Here is an 11,540-nt window from a genome sequence, read left to right as displayed (position 1 = left end):
AGTAGGTGAGCCAAAGTTTTAATGCTAAGAGATTATGTCATTTGCATGGTTATTGTAATTAGTTCAAATATCTTACCATCTTATATAATTTTCTTTTATTAAGGGATAATATCATCATTAATAATGGTGATTATAACGTGGTTTGACCCTTTGATTAAAGTTGTTCTTCTCATATTTCTCCCCTTCACAAGGTTTGGGAGCAACCAAGCTGATTGATCACGTGCACAACGTAAGATATATTTTAATTTCGTGATTTTAATTTTTAATAAACCCACAAATTCTTATATGTGACTAGTTACATGTATGGTGTCGCCAGGCCAGTTGCCACTGCCCACTTTACATAATATATCTTGTGTTAATTTTCTAATTTCAAATAGTGTTTGTTACTAATTTTTTTTGTTAAATTTTTGCCAAATATTGTGTTATATTATTTATAAAGAGTATTAATCATATCTTATTATTTAGTTTGAACACACAGTGTTATTTTCAATTGAAAATTATGTTATCTTGCTTAAATCTAGTGTTTATATTTATATTAGTTATTTTGTTATTTTGTTTAAACATTGTGTTATATATGTATACCTATATATACATATATAATACATATATAGATATTTTTCTTAAACCTTTTGTTATTTTGTTGAAAACCTGTGTTATTTTGCTTTTTAACTTGTGTATTTTTTATATATTAACATCTTTTTTTTTAAAAAAATAAATAAATTTGTGAGCTATCTCTAATCCAAAACGATGTAATACACATTCCTAACTATAACTCCAATAAATATAGATATTATAAAGGAGACAGTTAATCCTATTATTATATTTTTGATAGCTTATGTTATTTTTTAGAAATAATATAAAATCATAATAATATAAAAATAAATTTAGTTTTTTTAAAATATATTCAATATTTGATAAAACTCATGCGATACACGGTTTGTTTGTATTTAAAAAAAAAATACTTTTGTATTTATGTGATAAGGTTTTGTTAATTTATTCGTTTTACGTAGTATATCATTTAATATTTTTATTTTAAAATAAATTATGAATTTCCTCTCATTGATTATATATTTAGATAAAATTTCTAATCTCAAAAGATAATAATTTATATTTAATAAAATTAAACTTTAAAATCTCATTCGCCAAATTTGCTTATGTGGCATTTGAATTATTTAATTCTAAAAGATTTTACAAATCTCTTATTTAATTGGTTATAACTAACATTTATAATCCTACATGCGCGTTAAGAAAATTTAATTCTACGCGGCCCTCTAAAAAATTGGGAAAAAACTCACCTTTATATATATATATATATATATATATATATATATATATATATATATATATATATATATATATATATATATATATATATACTTCCTCCGTTCTAGTAATATTGCAACAACTAGACTTTTACACTATTCATCACGCTTGTTTGACCATATATTATGATTTATATGTAAAGTAAAATATAGTCATGTGGGGTCTTGTTAGATTCGTCTCGTAAAATACTTTCACAATATCATTTTTTTATAACTTTTACTCTTATATAATTATAGATATTTAGCATATAAAATGTGTTTTGAGATGCGTAATTTCATCCTTGTTGTAATATTTGGGAAACAAAGGAAGTATTCAATTAGACACTTTGTGCTAATTGAGATCTTCGTAAAGATATATCATATGTATTAAATCAATAAATAAACTAAATTTATAATCAAAACAAAAAGCACATAATAAACCAATAAAAAATATTCAAAAATGCTGATATGGAGAACATAGGGTAACATAGAATTTGCGCACACTGTATGGCTAGTCACAAGACTTACAAAAGTTACAAACTAATTTCTGGGAATTAATTTTGAAATTAAAAATTATATTTCAAAAATATAATAAATAATGTTAGCAATTATAAATTGAATTTAAAATATTAGAAAAAATGATACAGTATTTTTTTTTTTAAATTTTGGACAAAATAAAAGCAAAATAAAATACGTAGATGAAAAAGCTAGTCAATCATAACACGCTGTATATCCAACGTTTTGATAATCAGTTTTGAAAAAAACTACTGTAATTTTCTTATTAACATCGGAGTCATCAATGATTCAGCACAAAAGAACAGAATCAAGGATTTAAAGAATTGCTGATGTTAGATTTAGGCACATTAGCTTTTCAATCCAATCTATCCTTTGAAAAATAACATTAATACAAGTATTATTTTTCAATCGTTGACATTAAGATTTAATCCTTACTTCCTTGTTACTTAGTTCATAACTTTTTCCACTCTAAACGTGGTGTTTTGATTTGTTTTTTTTTCGAAATTGACAATGCTAATTATGTGACTATAAAATGTCATACATACTGATTGACTTCTAAGTTGTCCAATTTCAATATTTTTTAGTAATTAATTTCAACTATACTTCTAGTAGATTAAGTGGGCATTGCTCGGTTTTATAAGGCGAGATGACTTTATAAGGCTGTTGGGCACAAAATACAAGTTTATGTTGATGATAAATTGTTTATCTAGTGGTATTTTTGTAAATAAGTCAACAACTTTTATTAAATACGAGTATTATAAATGTTGATTATTTACAAAAATGCCATGTCGACTGGATATTTTATTGAGTTATTTACCAAAATGTCATTAGATAAACGATTTTTGTTGATTATCATGAAGATAAACTGAAACTCCCTCGTTTCTTTTGTCTAACAATTTTACAAGGTGAGATTATGACATTATAAGGTCATTTGGCACTTTCTTACAGTACCTTGGCTAATAGGATGCTGGAAAACAAGACTGTTTCGAAATGAGCATTCAACAAGCAGCGACACTAGGATCAGCGAAGCTAGGATCGTCTTGGACTAAGGTTGTTGCTTTTGTTGAGAAGTTCCACAAGGGGAGTGAACCACTTGCTATCAGAATTGCTGAAAATGCCTTAATGCCTTTTCTTACAGGGCTTTGCAAATTGTTGCGGTGTTACAAATATTTTGGCGCCGTTGTCGGGGAACAAACTCGGGTCACCCACATAACAGGCGGGAATACATAAAATATTAAAGGAAAAATTAGTATTATTAATCCTAATTTTGGGCCATTTATTTTAATTAATCCCAACTATCGATTATTTCTGATAATCCCAACTTTGGGGAGCTTTTTTTTTATCAGGTCACATGACCGATGAACTGATTAAAAGGTAGATTTTTTTAATTTATTCTTAAATGCCACGTGTCGCAATTTCATTAGTCAATTTTTTTTAAAAAAACAAAAAAAAAAAAATAAAAAAAACCAAAAAAAAAGGAAACAAACCCAACCACCACCGCAGCCCCACCTCTCTCCCTCCCCAGCCCCATCGGAAACCACCATCTCCCTCCCCACCCAACCGTAAACCACCAAGCAACCACCCACAACCCCACCCCCTTCATTTGAAACCACCCACAATCCCACATCCCAAAAACCAAACATCTTCTGATCCCCTGCTACCTCTTCCGTTTCGGCTTGGCTGCTTCAATGATCATCATCACCATCAATCCCCACCATTAATCCATTACCACCATAAAATCGCGGCCGTTAGACTTAGGGAGCCGGTTTCGGATCCCAGGGTCGTTTTCAGCAGAGGAAAGGGGAGAGGGTTCGTTTTCCGGCAGGGGGAGATGGGGGGTGTTTTGCGGGATGGGGGAAGGGATGGGGATATTTTCGGGGGAGTGGGAACGCCAATCAGAGGTTTTCGAGGTCGGGGGAATGGTGGGACTACGTTCCGGCAGGCGGGGAAGGGGAGAGGTGTTTTGGTGGGAGTGTTTCCGACGAGGTTAATGGGATGAGGCTGCTGTTTTTTTTTTCTCTCTCTTTTAATTTCATTTAAGTTTTAAAAAAAAAATGTTAATTTTCTATTTTATTTTTTGGACAAATCACGTGTTAACATGTGTCCAATAACTCGGCACAACGATCATTGACTTTTGTTGACCGGTTTGGGCTTGATGAAAGAAAATGCCCCCCAAAGTTTGGATTATTCAGGAATAATCGATAGTTGAGATTAATTAAAGTAAATGGCCCAAACTTGGGATTAATAATACCAATTTTTCCAGTATTAAATTTGTCAAAAGGTTATAGATTATTTTTACATGAACACAGTAGCCAAAGCTCAAATCAGTTATGTACAAGTAAAGATAAGTATGTCACCAGTGTTCATGAATAAGCAAAATGAGAATTTTCTTGGACTTGGAGACTTGATATGTTTAGGGTAAAATATACCTCAGCATGTAGTCCAATTTCATAGTGACATGTGGCCCAATAAAAGGGCAACACGTGTCCCAATACAAAGATGACACGTGGCAAACAAGAAGAGCGCCTTAATGAGAGAAGGCCTCCTTACATCAGGAAGCCCAAATCCTAAGAAAGGCGCCGTAACGGCGCCCCCATAAGACACTTGTCTCTACCTGATTGCGCCGCCAATCAGAGCACACCATTCTAGGTCACAAAACCCTAAATGGCACACATTTCCACTAGGGATGTCAACGGGACGGGGCGGAGCGGATGTTGGCTTTCCCTTTCCCATCCCCATCCCCGCCTAACATTCTCATCCCCATCCCTGTAGCGGGTCCAAAATTCATCCCCATCCCCACCCCGCCAGGTCCAATTCTAAAACCATCCCCGTCCCACCCCTACCTAATTCCCACCCAAGACCCGCTTAATCCCCGCCTCCTAAATACAACAACACTACATAATATAGATTACGACAGAAAAAAATTCATTGTTTATATTACACTTTTTAATTTTATTTTTATTTTTAATATATTATAATGTATTATATTACTACTTCATTTTACAAAATTTTTTTTATATGAAATAGTATTAAAGTATACAACTTTTTTAAAAAAACTATATAGATGGGTATGGGATGTGGATGGAGCGAGTATGAAGCGGGGCGAGTGGGGCGGGTACAACCTAAAATCCACCCCCGCCCCATTACCCATGACGGGTATGGTTTTTATCCCCATTTCCGCCCCGCCACCCGCCAAACCGAGACCTATCCCCGCCCCATGGGGTGGGTCTCCTACTTGACCCGCCCACTGACATCCCTAATTCCCACCCCTATAAATACCCCAATCATTTATGATGGAAGTAGTGGATTGAGACATCTTAATTATTGCATAAGCAATTTGCTTTAACTTCTCTCTACTTTCTCTCTCTAAATTCCTTCTTTTTCGATCACTAACTTGATCGTCGGAGGCAAATATTCCGTTAAACAAAATATTTATTGTTTTGCGAGCGTCCAAGACCGTCCGTTTTTATTCAAGGCATGTAAGTCGAGGGATTCTAAAAAACCCCGAAACATTTGGCGCCGTTTGTGGGGATACACGTTTGAAATGGCTAAAGATGGTCAGACACCCGGTCCTGGTCAGGACGACCATGTAGAGAACTTAGTCGCTACAATCAACAACAGTGATCCTCATACCGCCTCATTCCATGAGGCCGAGGACCCCCCTGTAACGACCGACTCCTTGCAGGTCGCCTTGAACAAGCTCTGAAAAGAGCTTGAGGGTAAGATACCTTCTTCTTCTAGACAGCCGTCCAAAAGAGAAGAAGAGGGCATCAAGAAAAAACCCCAAGACAAGACGACCAACACTGAAGATGCAGGGAATACCCCGTTAAGAAGAAGACATCTGAGGTCCCCAAGGGTGCCTCAGATGAACTGGTCCAGGCTTCTTGAAACATCAAAGTCGGCTGGGGGGTAGACCAAGTAGCCTCTTAGGCAGCCAAATGAGCCGTCCCAGCGCTGGAAGGATGCTAGAGACTATCTCCGGCACAAGCGGTAGGAGCGAGCACAGTCCTAATACTCGGACACTACTTCCACTCCCACCATGCCGGATTAATTTTCAAACCATATCCTCTCCAAGCATACCAGCTCGGCCAGGATCAGCAGCAGTCAAGCTAACCGTACTCCAGCTCCAATTCCTTTAACTCAACCACTTTAGTTTCAAATGCCCCATGAATTTGGTGTAGTTTTGCCGCCTACTCCCCCCGCGTACGGGCAAATTGGCCCGCCGTACAACTAGGCAGCTTACCTGGGTGGACCGGCCGCTCAGCCTCAGCCTATTGATTGGCAAATGCGCTTGTTAAATCTTGGTAACAAGCCGCCTCCGTTTTCTCAAGAAATTCTCAATTCTCCTCATCCAACTAATGTGAAGAGTGTACTTGTGGGTGCCCGATGAAGGGAATTAAGTCGTCGTCAATTGTTTATCCCTAGATCATATACAATTTATAAAACCTAAACAAAGCTAATACGAGTATAAGGTAAGCATAGGGGTCAAACCACAGAGAACGATTAAACACCACAAAATGTTATCAACAATTAAGCTAGTTCGGGATAGGGGGAAGTAATCTAAAGTCTAATGACACTAAAACAAGAAATAAAGCGCTAAGGGAGACGGTTTAGGAACAACATTCACTCAAGCATAAAAATAATGGAATTGATCCGAAATGCGAACTAAATAACTCATGTCAATGATTTAAAGCACAATCCAACCACCTACCGCGGTCAATTGCTTTCCTAACTCATCCCTAGCTTACACTATAGTCATAAATTATGTGAATCAGGGTATAATTCAAGCCAATAAATCAATGGACATTCCTAGATCACGCTATCTCCATAACCTAGTTCAATCCACCCAACTACTACAATTGATAGGCCTTTCAAATGCAATAATTGGTAGACATGGAAAACAAAGCATTTTAATCACAAACAAACCAATTCCAAACCCTAAAACATGCTTAAGATCCAACTACACCACAAGCATCTCCTTAATGGGGAATTACTCACTAATCATGCTAACAACAAGATTAATCAACAAATTAACAGGCATTAACATGATTAACAAGCAATACTAATAACTTAAGCAAAATCAAAAGAAAGCAATAAATATAGAGGAGAGAAAGTAAGAAATTCTCATTGATTTAATAAGGAGATCTCCAAAACAATTGTCACAAGTTGTTTCTTTAAGCTCCATATCCCACCATTGAAGATTTCTCACTTTCTCTCTCTAAATAATCTAATCCTAAGCTAAACCTAGAGAGAGAAGATCTCCTAAAACTAGAGAAAAAGATCTAAAAAGAATAGAAGAAGTCTAATTGATGCCTGTACAAAACAAGCCTCTCGTATTTATAAAGCCGCGGAAATAAGCCGAACAAGGGCCCGATGCGTGCTCGCGCATGAATATTGCGAGCCCGCGCATAGGGGTCTTCGCGCCAGCACTTTTATGGGTTGCGCGGCTTTACTGTTGCATTGCACGCCCACACATTCTAGCTGCGCGCCCGCGCACTGTAGCTGCGTGCAAACCACACAAACATTATGCTTCCGCTTATGAAATTTGCTTTCCCGTGAGCGACTGTACACAGGATGCGCACACGCATGCAAATTAAAATCTGCCCTGCCACGGCACAGGCGCCGCGACACGTAAGCAACTGCCGAACTACGGCAGCAGGCGCCGCGCTATGGCAGCCACTGCCGCACCGCGCCATGGCAGCTGCCTTCCTGCTTCTCTGGTGCGCGCCCGTGCTCAAGTCATGCGCGCCTTCTTACCTTGCTTTCTTTGATTATTCTCTCGTGCTTCCTTGGCTTCTTCTTTGCAATTCTTGACTTCAAAATCCTAAGTACAAACACCAAGGGAAGCAATAAGGTAGGGCAACGGTATGAACACGTAATAAAGCCAAACATTCAAGCACATATGCGATTTCATCCAAAATACATCGAGACATGAATACATGAATTATTTGAACAAAACAACTATAAAACAATTAAAGAAAAGCTAAAACAAAGAAAAAACACTACCCTAAGAGTGACATAAATGTCACTAATCAAATATACCCAAACTAAACCTTTGCTCGTCCTCGAGCAAAGCTAGAGCAAAAGAGAACAAGATGAAATTATTGGGCGCAAAAGAAACAAAATAGAAAGAAAGAGAAGGAATGTACACTAACTCACTGTCGTAGGAATCACGGTTGTTTTTAGCTACAACAAGTCCTTAAAACCCCAAAGTCGCCTATGAGGACGAGTGAGGTCTCGTAAGGGTTTCCTAAGAGTTTGACCCATAACTCTAACAACCAAAGCAAGGCAAGGCAAATAAAAACAAAGAAAGAGAAAAGAAAACTAATGAACTCAAATGGACAAAGAGATAGGAACAAGCACAAATGAATGTGAAACTTTCTAAATAGACAAATGTATGCACATTCCAAGATGTCAATGGTTGATTGAAACATAAAATATGCTAAGAATAGAGAACTCAAAGAGACTCAATCTGAAAGGAATGGTGTCCTTCCAAAAAGTGTATTATTCCACTAGAGGGTTCATAGTTATTAGAAAGCTAATTCTTCAATAAGGTCAAGTGATCAGAATGCCTAGGTGGAGGCCGCTTTCGATCAGTAATATTGATGTACAATTAATATTACAGCTTAATCTTGATTGAAACCTTTGGGTCGAACCCAATCGAACAACCGATCCGAGACGATGAATCAATCTGAAGGTTTTAATGAGTCATCAGAGTATTACGAACAAAGACGTCGAATATCGAGCTTAAAGCGTCGAGACCGAGCGACGCAAGTCGAGTCGAATTTATAATTCGACGAGACGTGAAATAAATCAAGTAACAAGTTCGAGCCTAGCCGTAGCCTCGCATTGGCCTAGCCATGTTAGTGCTAGGCTAGGCAAGGTTCCAAGCAATGCGTGCCTAACATCCCCTAGCACACGCACATCGCATGGCACAAGCATCGCAAGATGCATGCATGCGTGTGGTGTGGCTGTGCATACGTGGCTAGGCGTAGCCATCGCATCGTGCTAAGCATGGCCTAGCACAACCACAAGCATCGCAATGCTAGCCGCAAGCCTAGCATGCATTACGTGCTAGCAGCGTGCTTGCTAGCATGCTAGGCCAAGCACCCAACTATCGCTAGCTGCAAGCATCGCACATGGTAGAAGCATGCTGGGCTATGCGTGCTTGCTAACATGCTAGGGCCTGGCGCATTGCTAGCAACAGCCTTGCACATCGCACATCACCACACACTAACCAGCAGCGTGCAAGGCATGCTGGGCTGTGCGTGTGTGCTAGTAGGCAGCAGCCTCGCATAACAGCGCCCAGCACCACGCACCAAGCAGCAGCGAGGCATGCGTGCTGGCTGGCCTTGTGCGGGCTGGCTGCGCATGCATTTCGGGCTGGTTGTGTGTGTGTGCTAGCTAGCTGGCTGGGCTGCCGAGCCTTGGTGCTAGGCGCCAGCTGGCAACCTTGGCAGCCAAGGCAAGCTGCCAGTCAGCCACATGGAGGAGTGGTCTGGTTTCTTGTGTGGGGACCAATGGTTGGTCTTTGCCTTGGGGAGCAAGGTGGGTTGGTCATCTCCCTTGGTGGTCCTCACCTTTTCCCTCTCCTCCCATTGCCACTTGTAACTTATTGAATGAATTGCAATTTTATTTTGTTTTGATTAAAATAAAATAGGGAAATTGCAAATCTCCCACATTGATTGAGAATGGGAAATCAAGGCTCATTTCCCTATAAATACCCAACTTTTGGGATTTGGGAAGAACACTTGAGTGGAACTAAAAAGGCATCTCCTTAGAAAAGTGAGAAAACCCTAAGTTCGTAAAACTCTAGTTTTTGTTGGTCAAGTCCCGACTAACCTTCGGGACTAGGACCGTTCGGGTCGGGTTTGTGGGTACGAGCCATTGGAGACCTTCACATTTGCAGGGTTCGGGTTTTTAAAGTAAGAGCTCGGGATCGAGCGAAGCACGCACCAAGGGTATGAATGTCTTTTCCTTATCTCTCTTAATTGTTGTTTAATTTGTGATTGCATGCTTAGTTTCCTTAATTAGTGGGCGGGTCTTGGGCGGGTTTCTCTTTCGCGTAGAGTCGGACTCTACAAAACCCAACACAATCCACCCTCGTTCTAACCATACTTCCGCGTTCTCTCCACTAGTTTCAAATCAACCCCCAGGCTAGCTTCTCATGAATCCTCGAAGGAACCGGAAAAATAATATGAATGAAAAGCATGAGAAAGTATCTCGACTTCTTAGCTATGCACACTCTCTCCATAGGCTTGAAATCTATCTCTCTCCACCGGTTTTGACTCAACCCCTCTAGGGTGTAAAGGTCTTTTATTGGTTGTCATGTTATGGCTTAGGGTATAAGCTAGGTGGGGCAAAAATTTGAAAATTTGGTGGTATTTTCTAAGTGAAGCAAAATAGTGGCCTACTCTTAAAAAAAAAACACTTAAGAAGTCACCAAAACATCAAACAAAAATGCCAAAATATCATCTCCCCCAAGCTTATTCAACAAACACTCTAAAAACAAAACTAAGAACCACTCCCCCAAGCTTAAACGGAGCATTTTCCTCAATGCTTAAGCTAAGGAGAACCGATCATAACTAAAATTGGTTTTATTGCATTTTTTTTTTTCAAAATTTTTTTTCTTCTTTTTTTATTATTTTTTATTTTTACTATTGTATGCACTTCTCTCATCTTTCCTTTTTCTTGCTCCTTTTTTTTTATTTATTTTTTCTTTTCTTGATGCATTTGCTAAATAACTATAAGCACAAGTCTCAATCTTGCCATACATTTTTGAACTTAAACAAATATGTTTTTACTAGATCGTCAACACAAGCATCCAACCAAAATTTGCTCCACAAAACCAAGGGTTAAGGTCGTAGGGCTTGTAATGAGGCTAGTGATCAAGAAAAGAAATAAGCTCAAAAGGGTAGCAAGAGGGTGAATGCAAATGAAAACAAGAAAGTAACAAAAAAAAAAGGAACATAAAAGAAAATGAAAAGTGCATTTTTCCTCCCCTAAAGTGGCTCGGTCATGGTCTTGGGAAGCTAGAAGTCAAACCAAAGATCAAGACATGCATAACTAAGGATCCAAAGTGCCACTCAACAAAGGTGATGAAGGCTTGAACAAAAGTACCTCACACGGGATTTGTTTAACAAATACCAACTTAAGGGCTTCAAATTCACAACGAAGAGCAACACCATCTTACCACATTTAATAAACTAAGGCTTCATGGACCGTAAAGTTCTTAAACCCGGTACCTTAGCATATGGTATCCTAGAATCAACCAATAACATTCTCAAAACGTGCAAATATTTACCACATAGGAAGGTACACATTTAAGAACACAAGTCCAATCAAGAAATGTCCAAAATAAGAACAAACAAAACACACTTTTGCCAAACTTGCCTTGAATGAAACAAAATTCTTTTTGGTTTTTCCAAAAGCAAGAACATGAAAATGCACATACAATTGTGCATGGCATATATGAATCATCATTCCACCAAATATGATAGAATGCCCTCCCCCAAGCTTGAATGAGACAACATGCTCAAACATAAACTGAAGAATCCATGGGAGGGGAAAAGGAAGAAATAAATCCAACATTACCAACACATGTCCAACAAGTCACCAACCATTAGAGAAAGAGTAAGGAAAGATATTACCAGATATAGGTGGGTATAAAACCCGCAAAAATGAGCCAATAGAACCTTTCAAAGCTGGCCAATTTCCTCCAAA

This window comes from Chenopodium quinoa, unplaced genomic scaffold (genome assembly GCF_001683475.1).
Source record: "Chenopodium quinoa cultivar QQ74 unplaced genomic scaffold, ASM168347v1, whole genome shotgun sequence".
NCBI classification, from domain to species: Eukaryota; Viridiplantae; Streptophyta; class Magnoliopsida; order Caryophyllales; family Amaranthaceae; genus Chenopodium; species Chenopodium quinoa.
Note: the sequence above shows the minus strand (reverse complement) of the source record.